The following is a 17970-nucleotide window of genomic DNA, read 5'->3' as shown; positions in this document are numbered from 1 at the left end:
AGTGGGCCGAAAGCAACAAGGTCCTACTCAACACTGCCTCAAGATGGAGTCGGCGGTGACCCACGACAGGCAACAAAGGAGTCGCACCCGCAGCGGCCCGAAAGCGACACAGTGTCCTCCTCAACACAGCCTCAAGATGGAGTTGGCGGTGACCCACGACATGCAAGAGAGGAGTCGCACACTCCACGTGGCCGGCCGCCACAGCAGAAGGTGCTCCAATGCACCCGCAGCCCCGCAGTGGGCTGAAAGCAACAAGGTCCTCCTCAACACTGCCTCAAGATGGAGTCGGCGGTGACCCACGACAGGCAAGACAGGAGTCGCACCAGCAGCGACCCGATAGCGTCACAGTGTCCTCCTCAGCACTGCCTCAAGATGGAGTCGGCGGTGACCCACGACAGGCAAGAGAGGAGTTGCACACTCCACGTGGCGGCCGCCACAGCAACAGGCGCTCCAACGCCAGCGACACGCGAGTGGACGTCACGTCGCCCAGCAAGCAAGGAGCGCTCCGGAGCGAAGGCAGAAGCCGGCACCAGGACAGCGCCGCTCGAGGTCCAAGCGCAACGCCCTCGAAAAAAGAAGAGTGACAGCCCTGTCACCCTGAAAACCGGATAAACACAGGTGGGCTGAACAGACCAGCAAAGGGAGAAGACCGAGGACTCACAGCAAGCCGAGAGCACACTCTGACACACCAGACAGCCACCAAGGCGGACCGATGTCCCTGGATACAGCTCCACAGGTGAACCGACCATAAGCCGCAGCAAGCGCAAACCGCGTCTCATCCCCACGCTTCCCCAGGCGACCGTCCATCCCCAAGCATCGGCAGTCTAAGTCAAGTGGCATCCCTGCTCCTGTCCGCAGATGCCGCGGGTGAAGATCAGCTCTGAGTGTCTGTCCTCACACCACCTCAAGATGGAGTCGGCAGTGGCCCCAAGCCAGGCAAGAGAGGATCAACACACTCTACGTGTTAAACCGCCAAGGACACTCAACGTCAGCAAGGCGGAGGTACGTGGCTGCCCAGGTCCATCCTAACATCCGAACTCTCTCAGTAAGACACCACCACCTGTCATTCCGACTCACCACATGGCTGGCAGCCATCACCACGCCAGCCATCAACACATGCGTCAAACACCACTCCCCGAGTACCGATGGACTGGAGTCCGAAACTGTTGCCACACAAGCCGACTAAACGAAATCAGAAGCCACCTGTGAACCTGGCCTACACCGGAACAGCGATTTGGGAAAAAGGGGGTGGTGATGGACAGAGTTTCTGAATGATGCAGAATACTCTTACCAAGTCAAGAGATCATGGTTTTAATCCATCACCGTTTTTTAGCTCACTGCACCATCCCAGCTCAGAACCTGGCTACATGCAAATTAGTCTGTACCTGTCCCAGTGCATGATGGGAACAGGGCAAACCAAACTACCAAGCCAATTCTTATACTGGGAAAGAAACAAGCTTCCGGGGACCGGTTTCTGGCATCACAGCCTTCGTCGGCCCGGCTTGCCTGAATCCTGATGGTGCAATGAGCAAGGGACTCACGTCTGAGCATACCCTCCCACACTGGGTGTGGATAAAATCGATTTGGGAAAAAGGGGGTGGTGATGGACAGAGTTTCTGAATGATGCAGAATACTCTTACCAAGTCAAGAGATCATGGTTTTAATCCATCACCGTTTTTTAGCTCACTGCACCATCCCAGCTCAGAACCTGGCTACATGCAAATTAGTCTGTACCTGTCCCAGTGCATGATGGGAACAGGGCAAACCAAACTACCAAGCCAATTCTTATACTGGGAAAGAAACAAGCTTCCGGGGACCGGTTTCTGGCATCACAGCCTTCGTCGGCCCGGCTTGCCTGAATCCTGATGGTGCAATGAGCAAGGGACTCACGTCTGAGCATACCCTCCCACACTGGGTGTGGATAAAATCGATTTGGGAAAAAGGGGGTGGTGATGGACAGAGTTTCTGAATGATGCAGAATACTCTTACCAAGTCAAGAGATCATGGTTTTAATCCATCACCGTTTTTTAGCTCACTGCACCATCCCAGCTCAGAACCTGGCTACATGCAAATTAGTCTGTACCTGTCCCAGTGCATGATGGGAACAGGGCAAACCAAACTACCAAGCCAATTCTTATACTGGGAAAGAAACAAGCTTCCGGGGACCGGTTTCTGGCATCACAGCCTTCGTCGGCCCGGCTTGCCTGAATCCTGATGGTGCAATGAGCAAGGGACTCACCTCTGAGCATACCCTCCCACACTGGGTGTGGATAAAATCGATTTGGGAAAAAGGGGGTGGTGATGGACAGAGTTTCTGAATGATGCAGAATACTCTTACCAAGTCAAGAGATCATGGTTTTAATCCATCACCGTTTTTTAGCTCACTGCATCATCCCAGCTCAGAACCTGGCTACATGCAAATTAGTCTGTACCTGTCCCAGTGCATGATGGGAACAGGGCAAACCAAACTACCAAGCCAATTCTTATACTGGGAAAGAAACAAGCTTCCGGGGACCGGTTTCTGGCATCACAGCCTTCGTCGGCCCGGCTTGCCTGAATCCTGATGGTGCAATGAGCAAGGGACTCACGTCTGAGCATACCCTCCCACACTGGGTGTGGATAAAATCGATTTGGGAAAAAGGGGGTGGTGATGGACAGAGTTTCTGAATGATGCAGAATACTCTTACCAAGTCAAGAGATCATGGTTTTAATCCATCACCGTTTTTTAGCTCACTGCACCATCCCAGCTCAGAACCTGGCTACATGCAAATTAGTCTGTACCTGTCCCAGTGCATGATGGGAACAGGGCAAACCAAACTACCAAGCCAATTCTTATACTGGGAAAGAAACAAGCTTCCGGGGACCGGTTTCTGGCATCACAGCCTTCGTCGGCCCGGCTTGCCTGAATCCTGATGGTGCAATGAGCAAGGGACTCACGTCTGAGCATACCCTCCCACACTGGGTGTGGATAAAATCGATTTGGGAAAAAGGGGGTGGTGATGGACAGAGTTTCTGAATGATGCAGAATACTCCTACCAAGTCAAGAGATCATGGTTTTAATCCATCACCGTTTTTTAGCTCACTGCACCATCCCAGCTCAGAACCTGGCTACATGCAAATTAGTCTGTACCTGTCCCAGTGCATGATGGGAACAGGGCAAACCAAACTACCAAGCCAATTCTTATACTGGGAAAGAAACAAGCTTCCGGGGACCGGTTTCTGGCATCACAGCCTTCGTCGGCCCGGCTTGCCTGAATCCTGATGGTGCAATGAGCAAGGGACTCACGTCTGAGCATACCCTCCCACACTGGGTGTGGATAAAATCGATTTGGGAAAAAGGGGGTGGTGATGGACAGAGTTTCTGAATGATGCAGAATACTCTTACCAAGTCAAGAGATCATGGTTTTAATCCATCACCGTTTTTTAGCTCACTGCACCATCCCAGCTCAGAACCTGGCTACATGCAAATTAGTCTGTACCTGTCCCAGTGCATGATGGGAACAGGGCAAACCAAACTACCAAGCCAATTCTTATACTGGGAAAGAAACAAGCTTCCGGGGACCGGTTTCTGGCATCACAGCCTTCGTCGGCCCGGCTTGCCTGAATCCTGATGGTGCAATGAGCAAGGGACTCACGTCTGAGCATACCCTCCCACACTGGGTGTGGATAAAATCGATTTGGGAAAAAGGGGGTGGTGATGGACAGAGTTTCTGAATGATGCAGAATACTCTTACCAAGTCAAGAGATCATGGTTTTAATCCATCACCGTTTTTTAGCTCACTGCACCATCCCAGCTCAGAACCTGGCTACATGCAAATTAGTCTGTACCTGTCCCAGTGCATGATGGGAACAGGGCAAACCAAACTACCAAGCCAATTCTTATACTGGGAAAGAAACAAGCTTCCGGGGACCGGTTTCTGGCATCACAGCCTTCGTCGGCCCGGCTTGCCTGAATCCTGATGGTGCAATGAGCAAGGGACTCACTTCTGAGCATACCCTCCCACACTGGGTGTGGATAAAATCGATTTGGGAAAAAGGGGGTGGTGATGGACAGAGTTTCTGAATGATGCAGAATACTCTTACCAAGTCAAGAGATCATGGTTTTAATCCATCACCGTTTTTTAGCTCACTGCACCATCCCAGCTCAGAACCTGGCTACATGCAAATTAGTCTGTACCTGTCCCAGTGCATGATGGGAACAGGGCAAACCAAACTACCAAGCCAATTCTTATACTGGGAAAGAAACAAGCTTCCGGGGACCGGTTTCTGGCATCACAGCCTTCGTCGGCCCGGCTTGCCTGAATCCTGATGGTGCAATGAGCAAGGGACTCACGTCTGAGCATACCCTCCCACACTGGGTGTGGATAAAATCGATTTGGGAAAAAGGGGGTGGTGATGGACAGAGTTTCTGAATGATGCAGAATACTCTTACCAAGTCAAGAGATCATGGTTTTAATCCATCACCGTTTTTTAGCTCACTGCACCATCCCAGCTCAGAACCTGGCTACATGCAAATTAGTCTGTACCTGTCCCAGTGCATGATGGGAACAGGGCAAACCAAACTACCAAGCCAATTCTTATACTGGGAAAGAAACAAGCTTCCGGGGACCGGTTTCTGGCATCACAGCCTTCGTCGGCCCGGCTTGCCTGAATCCTGATGGTGCAATGAGCAAGGGACTCACTTCTGAGCATACCCTCCCACACTGGGTATGGATAAAATCGATTTGGGAAAAAGGGGGTGGTGATGGACAGAGTTTCTGAATGATGCAGAATACTCTTACCAAGTCAAGAGATCATGGTTTCAATCCATCACCGTTTTTTAGCTCACTGCACCATCCCAGCTCAGAACCTGGCTACATGCAAATTAGTCTGTACCTGTCCCAGTGCATGATGGGAACAGGGCAAACCAAACTACCAAGCCAATTCTTATACTGGGAAAAAAACAAGCTTCCGGGGACCGGTTTCTGGCATCACAGCCTTCGTCGGCCCGGCTTGCCTGAATCCTGATGGTGCAATGAGCAAGGGACTCACGTCTGAGCATACCCTCCCACACTGGGTGTGGATAAAATCGATTTGGGAAGCCGACTAAACGAAATCAGAAGCCACCTGTGAACCTGGCCTACACTGGAACAGCGACAGCGAGTGCCAGTCTTGACCAAGACTCATCCACCCGTGAGGGTTGTGCGTGCGACCAAGCAACGGCTCCTCGGCGGTCCTGCAGCTGCCCCCAGACGGCACACAAGCAGCGGCTCCAGCGCAGCCTTCCTACAGTCCCGCAGCAACCCCGACGATGGGCCTCCCCAGGCTGGAGAGTGAGGAGAGACATTGCCCCACCATCAGGGTACCGGTCACAGCCAAGCGGTTCAACACTGACAGTCGGTCCAGCAACTCCTTTGTGAATCCTCATGGGAGACTCCATCCATGGTCACGACGCAGCACACTAAAAAGAACTGTTAGAACCCACCACAGACCATCACCGACGTCAGCCAAGATGAAGCCAGGCAAGACAGCAAGACATGGCAGTGTCAGCGAACGGACGGCATGCAGCGGGCGTCTCCAAGCCAGTGGTCGTGTCCTGAGTCCCTCAGGTTAAATTACGGGTGCCTGCCGAGAAGGTCCTGCTGCAAGCCAAGTTCACCAGCCCACGTCTGATGTCGTCCTGCCACCTGACTCGTGAGACTGATGGACCCTGTGGTATTTAGTCAACTGTTTGTTTCTTCCCCACAGGTTGGACTGACACTTTGTTTGTCCTTCAATAAAGTTGGGGAGGAATGTAGTGTCCTGCGAGACACGTTCTATTGTCTCACAGGAAGCTGTAATCCCAGCCACTCCCTCGAGGGCTGGACACACTGCACCCCCACACCCATCCATCACGGGTGCCACAAGTGACGTGGCCCGGTCAATAAAAGAGACCGAGTGCACGTGCTCGAGGCCAGTTTGTTGTAAGATACTACTCGTGTCTGCGTCCATCCTTTCACACCATGTGGGCCTGAGGCCCAACACCACACCCTCCTCGCCCAGGGCTAAGCTTAATTCAGCCAATCGGTGCAGCTGGTTTGGGTGAGGGCGGCAAGTACTGCAAATGGGCCTTCACTTAAGTGAAACAAACAATAAAGATGGGCTAAAACAGGCCTAAAAGGTGATGTTGGACTGCAAGCTACTTAAAGGTGACAGTGAGCGGCCAGTAGCTCCTGGTTGGAGATCCCTGATTTAATGTATCTAGACCCAGCACATATTCCAGACCAAAACAAAAAAAAATCTGCAGTCTAAACCACGGTTATTTATCCCGGGTGGTTAATAATATAATGTTTTAATAAAATTAATTCCTTGAATTTTAGATCTGGAGGGTGATGATTTGAAAATAATGAAGCCAAAATTGCACCCCTAAAATCGGAGTCTTAAATTCTGCAAGTTTAGCAGTGTAGCTCCATGAAACGGCACACCTGCAGTAAAGGCTATATCGAAAAAATGGCAGCATTGTTTATATTTCACTAAATTATTTTCACGCCTCCTTTTTATATAGCTACAGGCCGCGTGCCTGTGACGATGCTGCTTCTTCCATTTCTACAACGCACCGGATAGCACCAAGCCCTAACATGAAACACCGGAACTAGTGTATAGCTCGGTCTAACTAGCTACTTAACATGCAATTTCCCAGAGTCCTCTGCGCGCTCAGGTAAACGTTTGCAGACATAGGGCTACCACATTCATTATTTTGACTGTCATAAGTCAACAATGCTATACTGATGCCTGCACACTGATACATAGTTTCCTTGCTCTCTGTAACATGAGGTATTGCGGCGGGGCGGCGTGTAATTCTCAATGAAACTTTAGCTTTGCGCAGTGGCAGTATCGTAGCCAATGAGGTCTAACCGAGGCGCGATTATTGCTTATTGAAAACTTTACCCAATACCCCGCTGTGGTGACTTGAAATATAGTCGCCATTGCAATTTTTGACAGTCTCCAAGGAGACTGAATTTTACTGTGAAAAATGAGAATTGATTTTTAGCTGCGTTTGTGAGCGTGCATTGATCACAGATTAATGGAGATTTTATATTTTTCACAAAATTATTATTAGCCATTTAGTCGCTGGCAGGTTTCTACTCTGGCAGTAATTTCGGGATGGTTTTTCAATGAACAGTTGTCTTATTCCTTGTATTTCCTAGTCTTTGCTCCCACCTTTGCTCCCTGGATCACTTCTTACCGCAGAGCATTCCAAAACTCACCAGCACCTTTGGCAGACAGTCACTGAATTTCACCCCTTTGTCGCAAAAGTGATCTTTGACGCGGCGCAATGGTGTCAAAGATCAAGAGGTAGAGAGACCCAAGTTGAAATGCACGGAGTGAGCAAGGGAAACACGTGTCTTGAAAGGAAAGTTTGGCGAACGAGAGAGGGATCGTTTCTCAAACAAAACGTACTATTGTGCTGTGTCTAGTCTATTACCAACCCAGTATAGGAAAGAGGCAAACAATGCATAGCACACTGCTCACGCGTGTTTGCCACCTATGCTTGTAAATACAATTGAAACACTGCACTTCCTCTCATGTTGTAACAACGTCATGGAGAGCAGGTGACAACAATGCTTGCACTTAATTATATTTGAATGCAAGAAAAAATCAGTTGCAGCCGTCCAGAAGGGGGCGCTATTTGATGACAACAACTGCATTACAGATCTTAGTTAACCATACATAAAGCAGCTGCTGTGGTGGAATTTAGTGGAGTCATCTTCGAAAAATTGAAGAGGAACAGCTGCATTCGGACACAGTCCCTACCCCAAAAATGTTTATGTGCTTGGAGTCTGAGAAAAGTATTGTTTCTAGTACGTTCGTAATCAGGCTTAAAAGAAAGGGAATCCGATGGAAATACTTTGGCAACATTGGAAATAATTTGTGTTATTATTAACACACTGACAGTACACACACAGGTGGGTGACAGTGGCTAGTTGTCACCCACCTGTGTGTGTACTGTCAGTGTGTTAATAATAACACACATTATTTCCAATGTTGCCAAAGTATTTCCATCGGATTCCCTTTCTTTTAAGCCTGATTACGAACGTACTAGAAACAATACTTTTCTCAGACTCCAAGCACATAAACATTTTTGGGGTAGGGACTGTGTCCGAATGCAGCTGTTCCTCTTCAATTTTACTAGCCGCTAGTACTACTTACTGGTCTTGAGTTTTGCATCACTACAGACAGCGGGACAGGCGTCGGTGACTCTGCAAGGCAGCAGACTCAGGCCATGAGCCACCCTCCACCGACAATCATTTCGGTTTGCTGCTCGCTTTTAGTCCAGGCTGCCGGGTGTCCTCATTGCATCCCGTCTGTCCTGGCGGCCGCTGCAACTGGTCACAGTCACGGTCAGTCATGACTCCGTGACCACTCTCTCCCTGGCCCTGGGCTCAGCAATAATGAATAAGCCGGCCATACTAAGATCATAATATTAAAGGGGTTCAGGCGGCCCGGCGTGAGCCTACAGTGGCGGTTCATCCGTTGGGGGGTGGGGGCGTCGCCCCACTGCTTTCTCGCACTGAGAGAAAGCAGAAGTGCCTGGTTGGGGGCGGGCGGGTGGGCGGTCCTGCTTGAGGGGAGTTGCTTGCACACTGTTGTGGGCCCTGACTATTTGGTCGGCCCCTGGGGCCGACCAAACCAGTCATGCGCACTCTATATTTTCTCTATGTAGGCTGCATGCTTGCATGCAGCCTACATAGAGAAAATGGCCTCCCTACAGGCGCCCGGCTGGGGCGCTGTCCGCTGCACCGCACCAATCACAATGCTGCCATTGCAGCGTTGAGATTGGCATAGGGGAGGGGAGGGTAAAACACGGCCAGGAGCAGCAGGAGCTGAGGCGGCGCGTGATCGGGAGGAAGGTACTTTTTAAATTTTAATACCGTCCCGTTTCGCCCCCTCCGCCCGTCTTGCCGGCCGCGACTGCGTGAGCAGCAGGCAGCACTGCAAGTTGAGCGCCAAGATTGTGGCAGGTGCTGCAGCCTGCAAACCAGTAGCCTGCCGCCTTTCTCACAAACTCCCCACTCTGGCAGCCTTTGGGCACTATGTCTTGATGTTAGGCTCGGGTGTGTGACTATCAGAGCCACGAGGTGCAGCGGGAAGTAATATATATATTGTCGTGAGCCTGCCAGCGCCGTAGCTTTGCTGTGGAGCGAGCGCCCCAAGCCTGCAGGAGCACCGCACACAGGCCATGGGGGTGCGCTACCAGCTGCCACACACTAAGTTTGCAGCGCTTTAGTGACAGCTGAGACACATTCATATGCGTGAGAATGCATTTCAGTGCAGTGATTTGGAGCACCACACTGAAATGCATTAGTCTAACACCTGATGCGTGGTACTTGGCAGGACTGTATTTGGGTAGGAAATTACATGTTCTGCCAACGTTTGGTGGAATAAATACAAATCAGTTATCAGGTTGAGAAATACAGGGCCACCTATATCAGACATCTTTTGGGAAACATGACATAATACTGATAAAATTGGCTTTCAAATTGTAGGTACAACAAGGGGACAATAAAGAAAGAGCTTTACAACAATAAGTAATGTTGAGGGTGACTAGATTAGATATTTAATCACCTAATGACCTTTTTTTTGATAAACAAGTTTTTATTGTTTTTAGCAGTACAACAAAAAGAACGTCTGGCCCTCCAAGTCCCCACCCCGCATCACCTTGCCACCCTCTCCCCAAACCTTCCCCCCCCACCCCAACCCACTCCGCTAAGGTATATTGCCTAACCATTTCCCCCACACCTTCCGGTATTTCTTGGGACAGCCGCGTGCCTGATAGAGAGTCCGCTCCTGCGCCGCACACCAGTCCACCCCGGCGCCCCATTTAGCTACGGTTGGCGGCTGTGGCTGCTTCCATGCCGCTGCAATGTCTCGTTTAGCCACCATCAAGGCCGTCATGAGGAACCGGTGTTCTGAGCGCGTGCCATCCAATCCATCCGTGATGCCCAATAGGGAATGTCTAGGTTCATGTGGCACCTCCCACCCCAGGACCTCCGTAAGCTCGGACTCAATGCCCCTCCAGAACCCCTCCAGCTCCGGGCAGGACCACACCACATGAAGAAAATCAGCCGGCTCGAAGCCACAGCGGGGGCAAGCCGCATCCCCGGAGAGGCCCGCGCCGTGTAGGCGGGCCGGCGTGAGATAAGCAGTGTGCAAGTAATAAATTTGGACAAGCCGTAGCCGAGCTGAGGCCGTCACCAAGCGGGGGGCCATAAGGGCGTCCCGCCAGTCGGCCTCATCCAGGGGACCCACCCAGCCCTCCCAGCGCTCCTTAAGGCCCTCAAGGGACGTAGGGGTGCAGTTGACGAGGGAGCGGTAAATCCTGGAGACGCCCCCCCTCCCCAAGTTGCCCATCATAACGTGAGCCTCCGGGGGGCTGTGGTCCGGCAGCCGGACGTCCAGCGGGGTGTGGATGCGTATAGCATGGCGCAGCTGGAGGTATCTAAAGAATTGGGAGGAGTGGAGGGAGAAGCGCGCCTGCAGCTCTGAAAAGGAACACATTCGCCCGCCCCGCCAGATGTCCCCCAGCTGGGAAATACCAATTGAGTCCCACGATCTAAACCCTTCCAGCGCCGCGACCTCACGCAGCCATGTCCCGTGCCACAGGGGTGTGACCCGGGTCAGCCTCCCCGTCCAGCGGGTATGACGGAGCGCCGCTCGCCAGGACAAGAAGACGGCCCTGGTGATATCCGGGCAAGAGGCGGGGACGGACGCGCCATACAGTCGATCCTGGATACCGGAGAAGCCCAACTCACCGAGTTCCACCCTATAGGCGGGGTCAGACCAACCCCCCCCAAACCAGTCATGTACGACCAGCAGGCGAGTGGCAAGATAATAAAGGTAGAGGTCAGACATGCCCAGGCCCCCATCAAAGGTGGGTATGCGGCACGTCGATAATGCCAGCCGGTGCCTCCCGCTGCCCCAGAGGAATCTCGTCACCATCGCGTCTAACTCGCGGAACCAAGGGCGCGGAAAGGAGAGGGGGGTGTTTTGCAGCACATAGAGAAACCGGGGAAGAATCATCATTTTATAGAGGGCCACTCTTCCTAGCGGATTGAGAGGCAGCTGGTGCCAACGCACCAAGTCCGCCTTGGCTTTCTTCACCAGGGGGGTGACATTGAGTGCCCAGCTCAGCTCCGGGAGGAGGGAGACCCAAATACCCAGGTACTGGAACGATAGCCGGCGGAGAGGGATGGTCTCCTGCCAGTCAAAACACTCCCTGGATGAGTGCAGCGGGACCAGCACCGATTTCCGCGAGTTGAGGGATAGGCCAGACGCCCGGCCGAAACGGCTCAGGATGGAGAGGGCACGGGGTCCGGAGTGCGCCGGGTCACTCAGATACAGCAGGACGTCGTCCGCGTAAAGTGCGATTTTGTCGGCCTCCAGGCCAGGCCACTCCCAGCCCCGAAGGACGGGATCAGATCTAATCAGGGCGGCTAGGGGTTCCATCACAAGGGCAAAAAGAAGGGGCGACAGTGGGCAGCCCTGCCGCGTCCCCCGGCCGATCCGAAATGGCCTCGATAGCACGCCATTGACCAAGACCCTGGCCCGGGGATGTGCATATAGGACTCGCACCATCCCCACGAATCGAGGGCCAAAACCCATGCAGGCCAGGACCTCAAACAGGTAGGCCCATCCCACTGAGTCAAATGCCTTCTCGAAATCAGCGAGGAGGAGAGCGAGGTACGGGGACAGCCGATGGCGGTGGGCCAGGGCCACATGGAGACGGCGGAGACAGTGGCGGGTGCCCCGAGCGGGCATGAAGCCACATTGGTCCGGGTGGACCAAGGTCGACAGCAAGGGCCTAAGCCGTTGAGCCAGGATCGCCGCATAGAGCTTCACGTCCGTGTTAATAAGCGAAATGGGACGGTAGGCCGCCCTGTCGGTGGATGGTGGCGTGGATTTAGGCAAGACCACGATCGTGGCCATATCCGCCTCCGGGGGAAAGGAACCCTTCTCAATCACCTCCGCATAGTGAGCGCACAACCGCGGGACAAGGGTGTCTCTGTATGCGGCGTAGAATTCCTGGGGGAACCCGTCGGGTCCCGGCGTCTTCCCCGCGGACGTACGCCCAATGGCACCTCCAATCTCCTCAAGAGAGATGGGGACCTCCAGGCTTTCCCACTCGGCCGGCCGAAGCCGAGCGAGGTGTGCGCCCCCAGACGCAAGTAAAGCGGCCAAGGAAAGAGTCGGTGCACGGGCCCGGTAGAGCTGAGAATAAAATTGGGCAAAAGCCGCTGCCATCTCCACAGAGGAGGACCGGAGCACCCCCGTGGAATCCGTGACCGCCGGGATGATACACGACGCCCTGGGGTAGGTCACCAGGCGATGTAACAGCGCACCGTTCTTGTCACCCCAGCCATACACCCTTGCCACCGAGGCCTGCCAAAGGAGCCTGGCCGCATCAAGGGACCGCTGGCTAATTTCCTGGCGAAGGAGCCGCAGCCGCCGGGCCGCCGCCGGGTCATCGTTTGCAGCGAGAGACTGTTCCAGTCGAAGCGCCTGAGCCTCGCAGGCGGTGAGCTGCTGCAGCCGCGACTGGCGGTGCCGCACCACTTGCGCCTTAGCTGCCCCTCTAATGGTCGCCTTGCAGGCCTCCCACAGAGTACTTGCCGATGAGACCGAGCCCTCATTGGCGGAGTAGTATTGAATGAGTTCGGTACCCACCGCCTTGCGCAGCGCCCTGTCCTGGAGGAACCAGGCGCTGAACCGCCACACCGGACGAGCCGTATGCGGCGGAGGACCCAGGCCCAGGAGGACCGGCGAGTGATCCGAAATCCCCCTGGGCAGAATGCGGACGTCCTGGACGCCCCCGCATTCAGTGGGGGGGACAAAGATCATGTCGAGGCGGGCGTGGGAATGGTGAGCGGCCGACGTGTGAGTGTATTGACGCATCTGAGGATGCCAGAGCCTCCAGGCGTCACAGAGGCCCTGAGCCTCGGCCCAGCCCGCCAGCTGCCGCGCGCGAGCTGCGCGAGAGTCCGAGATCGGTCCCGAGGAGTCCAGCTGAGGGGCCATGACGGCATTAAAGTCCCCCCCAAGCACTACAGTGCCCCCCGGTAGCAGCGCCAGCAGAGAGGCCGCGTGGGACAAAGCCTGCGCCAGTCCCGAGGGCGGTGCATAGAGCGATAGGAAGCAAAGCGGCCTACCATCGAGCGTGCCGCAGATAGCAATCCCGGTGCCCCGAGGGTCGTGGGTCACCCGTGTAAGGACAAAGGGGAAGGAACGGCGCAGCAGGATCGCCACCCCCCGGGAGCCACGAGCAAACCCTGAATGCCACACCCGATCGTAACCATATCGCGCCAGGAAGGGGCAGTTGTCCCCGAGAAGGTGGGTCTCCTGAAGAAGGAGCACGTCGGCCCCTATGCGGTGAGCATATTTGAGGACCGCGGTGCGCTTGAGCCTATCCAACAGGCCGTTCACGTTCCAAGACATGACGCGCATCCGCGCCCCGGGGGCTAGGTCAGCCATGGAAGCCACGAGCGGGATACGCCGCGGAATCTAGCACCCGGGCGGCGTCAGGAGGACCCGAGGCCGCGCCAACGCGCAGGGAGTGAAGGAGGGTCGCCCAGGCAGCGCGGGGAGCGTAGAGGACAGACGAAGGGGAGCCAGGGAGGCCAGGCGGGGAGAGGGAGCGAGTGGAGCGCATATGAATGTCAGTGCGAAGCTCTGGACCAGCGCACGCAGGGAACTGCTGTGTGACACGAGCAAGAGGAACCAGACCCAAACTAGAGGAAACACCCGCCCCAAGAGGAGCAACCAGCAAAACAATACCCCAACAAACCCAAAACCCCCCCCCCCAATTTCCCACCCTATACTTCGAGAACTGAAGCATCTGTCGCCCTAACTGTAACAGCAACTACAAGGCCCCAAGCGACGTGCTCGGGTGTCAAGAGCGTGGTGGACCCCTCCAGATGTGCGGATGCAAGAGTCCGGTCCTAGATCTCTACAGATGAGCGGGAAGCCGCTGAGTCCAGGTCCGTAGTGAAGGTCCCAACAGCGGGACCAGGCCGTCCGGCCCCCTGCCGAAACAGAGGACAGAGAAGAGTCAGAGCGCTGGGCTGCGGGAGAGATCAGAAAGGTCCACTGACACGGGAAGGGGGGTCAGGGACGGGTCCAACAGACGGGCCGACTGGCGCCCGGGGCCCCCAGCCGCCCTGGAGGACGTCCCGGAAGAGGCGGAGGAGTCCCGCAGTCCTCTCCCTGATGCACTTGTGGAGCGAGGCCCAGCCGCCAGCCCCCCCCGGGGCCGCCGAGACCGCGTGCGCCTCCTGCGGCCCGGGCGCCGGGGCCCGGCCGCATCCCGATCCGAAGGCCGCCGAGCCGGTGACTCCCGCTCGGCCTGGCGCAGCGGTTGTTCTTCGGTGAGCCAAGTCCAGGCCGCCCGGGGGGTGTCAAAAAACAGGGTCTTACTCTGGAAGACAACACGGAGGCGTGCCGGGAATTGAAGCTGGTAGCTGAGGCCCAGGGAGCGCATCTTGCGCTTCACTTCCACGTACGAACGGCGTTGCTCCTGGACCTCCCGGGTGTAGTCTGGGAATACCATGATGTTGTGGTTGTGGAAGGTCAAGGGAGCCTGCGCCCGCGCCTCCTTCAGAATAGCGTCTCTGTCCCTAAAGTTGAGGATCCGCAAGATGAAGGGGCGCGGGGGGGCCCCCACCGGAGGCTTGGCGGCCAACGACCGATGCGCCCGCTCGACGACAAACCAGGCGGACAAGCTGGCCGACGGCATCCAAGATTTGAACCATTTCTCCAGGAAGTCATCGGAGCGGCCAGATTCCACCCCCTCCGGAAATCCCACCAGGCGAAGGTTGTTGCGGCGGGCCCGATTTTCGGCATCCTCCGCCCGCCGATGCAGCTCTTTAGAGTGAGTCGTGAGCTCCCGAACCTGGTCTTGGAGCTGCCGAATGTCATCCTCCGCCGTCGAGATCCGGGACTCCGTCTCGGTGATGCGAGCCGTGGCATTGCGCAGGTCCTGCCGCAGTAGTGCGACGTCCACTTTCACCTCCCCGACCATCCCCTCAAGGGACGTACGAGAGGCGGTGATGGCCTGCAATATAGCGGCAAGGTCCGTGCCAGGAGTCAGTGCCACCTCCCCGCCCGTGCCCGGGGGGTCGGAGGTCGTGAAGCGGTCGATTTTGGTCTGGTGGGGCGCGGCCGCTGATTTGGCGCCCCTGTCCTTGCCCATGGCTACCCTCGTGGAGCGCGCACCGATGGCCAGGTGCTGCAGATCGAATCGCCAACCAGCCTCACCCAGCGTCCAAGCGACCGGGCCACACAGGGAACGCAAAGGAGAAGAGGTGTCGTCGTCCCCTCACAGGGTCCACCGAGGACTCCGCAGGCCGGCGTGGCCCCTTCACACAGGCGCCGTCCGCGCCGTCCCCGCTCCGGGTCCAGCACCCACAACGGGCCCACGGGCTCGCTCGACAGCGCCCCCAGCCCGGGCCCCGACAGGACCCCCCCAGGCGGGGGAGGGGAAGCAGGGCGCCCCAAGCCCAACAGCAGCAGGGTCTAACCAGCGGAGGCGGGGGGGGGAAGGTCCGATGACCGGCAGCCGGCGGGGGCCCTCCCGCGGTGGAAGCCGGCACCCGCGGCGAGAGCACGTCCGCGTCCCCAGCGAGGCCTCCGCCCCAAGCGCCTCCAGCGCCAGCCGTCAGTTGATTCAGGGGAAGGAGCCAGGAGCCAGGGCCGGCAAGGCCCGCCGGGGCCGGCCACACAGGTCCGCAGCGCTCACCTCCGGTCAGCTTCAGTAGAGGCCTCAGCCGGATCCAGGCCCTCCCGGCCACGCAGGAGCCCAGCAGCGCCCCACGGATCGGTGGAGACTCCACGTCAGGCCAGCAGCAGCGTCAGACAGTTCCGGGGCCCTCCTGGATCCCACGATGTGCAGCCAGCCGCCGTCAGCCTCGCGGCCCGAGTCACGCGGTGGCGTCGCGGCCTCGCGCAGGATCCAACGCCGGGGACAGCACCAGGCAGCCGGGTCTCCCTCTCGGCCTCCCAGCAACGGGCGGCAGAACTCGGGCACGGAAGCAGGCAGGCAGCTCAAATCGGGACCGAGTGTAGACCCCCGGCCCCGCTGCAGGTAGGGACCTTCAGATCGCCGCTAGGACGGCGGGAAACGGATGATTGCCGGATGCGAGGGGTCAAGCACCGGGAGCCTCACCGCGAGGCAGCCATCTTCGTGTGCGCCACCTAGCGCTGCACCTAATGACCTTATTGTGACCTTTTAGTTGGCCTATTTTTGTGAGCAGTTTGTCAATGGGATATTGAAAGTTGTAATCATGAAACAGAGAATGCATACTTTTACAGACTTGGACACTATAGCGGGAGAAGTGTAGGTTTTCAGTGCAGATCGTATACTTGATTTATTTTTCCAGAGTATCCAATATGAGCTTGAAATTTTTTGCCCTGTAGAACATTAAATTGACGTTCAAATCCATCAATAACTTGTTAAATCAGACATTGATTTCCAACATTACATGAGAAAATTGAATCAAAACGAGTTTAATTAATTTGATTTAGGAAAAACATCATATTCACAAATCACTAGGATATCATAGGTTAATAAGCGACCCCAGAAATATTGCAGCACGCGAATATTTTAAATTGGCTGTTTCCACTTTTAAGGCAGAGGAACTCTGGGCTTTACCCCTCTCTCAAATTGCATTTAATAGAGTCATTAATGGTATCAGTAAAAAGGTTTAATCTTTGATGGATAGAGAGGCGTTAGCAAATAGAGCTCACTCATGGATGGTTATTGCTACGTATGGCTTATTAAAATTCTAAAACTATCTGGGAGGCCTGAACGGGCTAAATGCAAAATGAAAGCTTTCCCGATATCGGCTTGGCTACTTCCAATTTTGATGTAATTTACCAGCCTGGAAAAGGCTGACAAAGTAATGTCATGCCGTCCTCGTAATTATTGTAGAGAAGACATCTGTCATATTGTCTGCTGTTGCCAAGCCTTAGCGGATGAACGCAAAAGTTTGTTGAGACAGTATTTTAACCAGAATACTATACGTACATGTCGGCAAGCAGTTATAGCTGGTCTTCAGGGAGAGGACCTGATTTTCTGGAAATTTTTAAAAATCCTAGTCCATAGCTGAGGAGAAACTTGGACAGGGACGCCAGTAGACTGTACAAGGCATAACTATATCGAGTACATTTTTACTTAGTATAACGGGCTTCCTTGAGGTATGATTAAATGGGATGGTTTGAACCAACATATAGTATTAAGATGAGAAAGAATTCTATAAAAAGTACATTGCACATTTTTTCCTGATATTCTGTATAAATCAAATCCTTGTCTACCTAATAACAGGGATAGTATCTAATTTAAGGTGCATTGATATTGAACCGCAGGCAACAAGGCTAAAGATATGCAAAAACTGCAGATTGTTGCCCTCAAAATAAGATTTGGTGTACGACTGCATGTACTAATTAGGTCAGTCTAACCGATGACAATTAATTGGTATCAGGACAACAGAGAAACCTAGTAGGGCACGTTGCACTTTATTGACTATTTTGCACAAATTGAATTATGGTTCAACCAACAGCAGTTTAAATAGGAAACCTTGGGTGTAAAGGACATAACAAGTGCAATAAGACCCATGAAATGAAACAACTGTCGATTGGTGTCTTCAAAACCAGTTCCTACCCTGAAGCTCTGTAGACATTATGAAGGGTTTAACTGCCTTTTAAGACGATTCTTTTAAAATGATATTTATGTACGATGTGTTTAATTGTGTCATATTGTAAGTTTTAATTTAACAGAACAATAAACAAATTCATTTGTTAATATGATTTTTCTTTATAAATTATCTGTGAATAAATCAAAAGGATACTGGACATGTTCAGGATGTTTGGCAATTTATCAAATTTTGTATCAATTGGTCGTACTTGGTCGTAGTCTTGTTCGCTAAATGATCCTGTTAGCCTTGATTTAGGAAACCATTG

General features: G+C 54.1%; 1 protein-coding gene and 1 non-coding gene across 2 annotated transcripts in view; one reads left to right on the top strand and one right to left on the bottom strand.

Annotated features, from left to right (window-relative positions):
• The window catches only part of LOC146811282 (uncharacterized), a 117037-nt gene that overhangs the window by 83189 nt on the left and 15878 nt on the right, over positions 1–17970 (bottom strand). The gene's annotated exons all lie outside the window — the stretch shown is intronic.
• On the top strand, positions 6833–6972 carry LOC146811283 (U4 spliceosomal RNA). The gene has a single exon (XR_014967319.1). It is a non-coding gene; the product is annotated as a U4 spliceosomal RNA (small nuclear RNA).

This window comes from Triturus cristatus, chromosome 7 (genome assembly GCF_964204655.1).
Source record: "Triturus cristatus chromosome 7, aTriCri1.1, whole genome shotgun sequence".
Lineage (NCBI taxonomy): Eukaryota > Metazoa > Chordata > Amphibia > Caudata > Salamandridae > Triturus > Triturus cristatus.
This window is presented reverse-complemented; position numbering and strand designations above follow the sequence as displayed.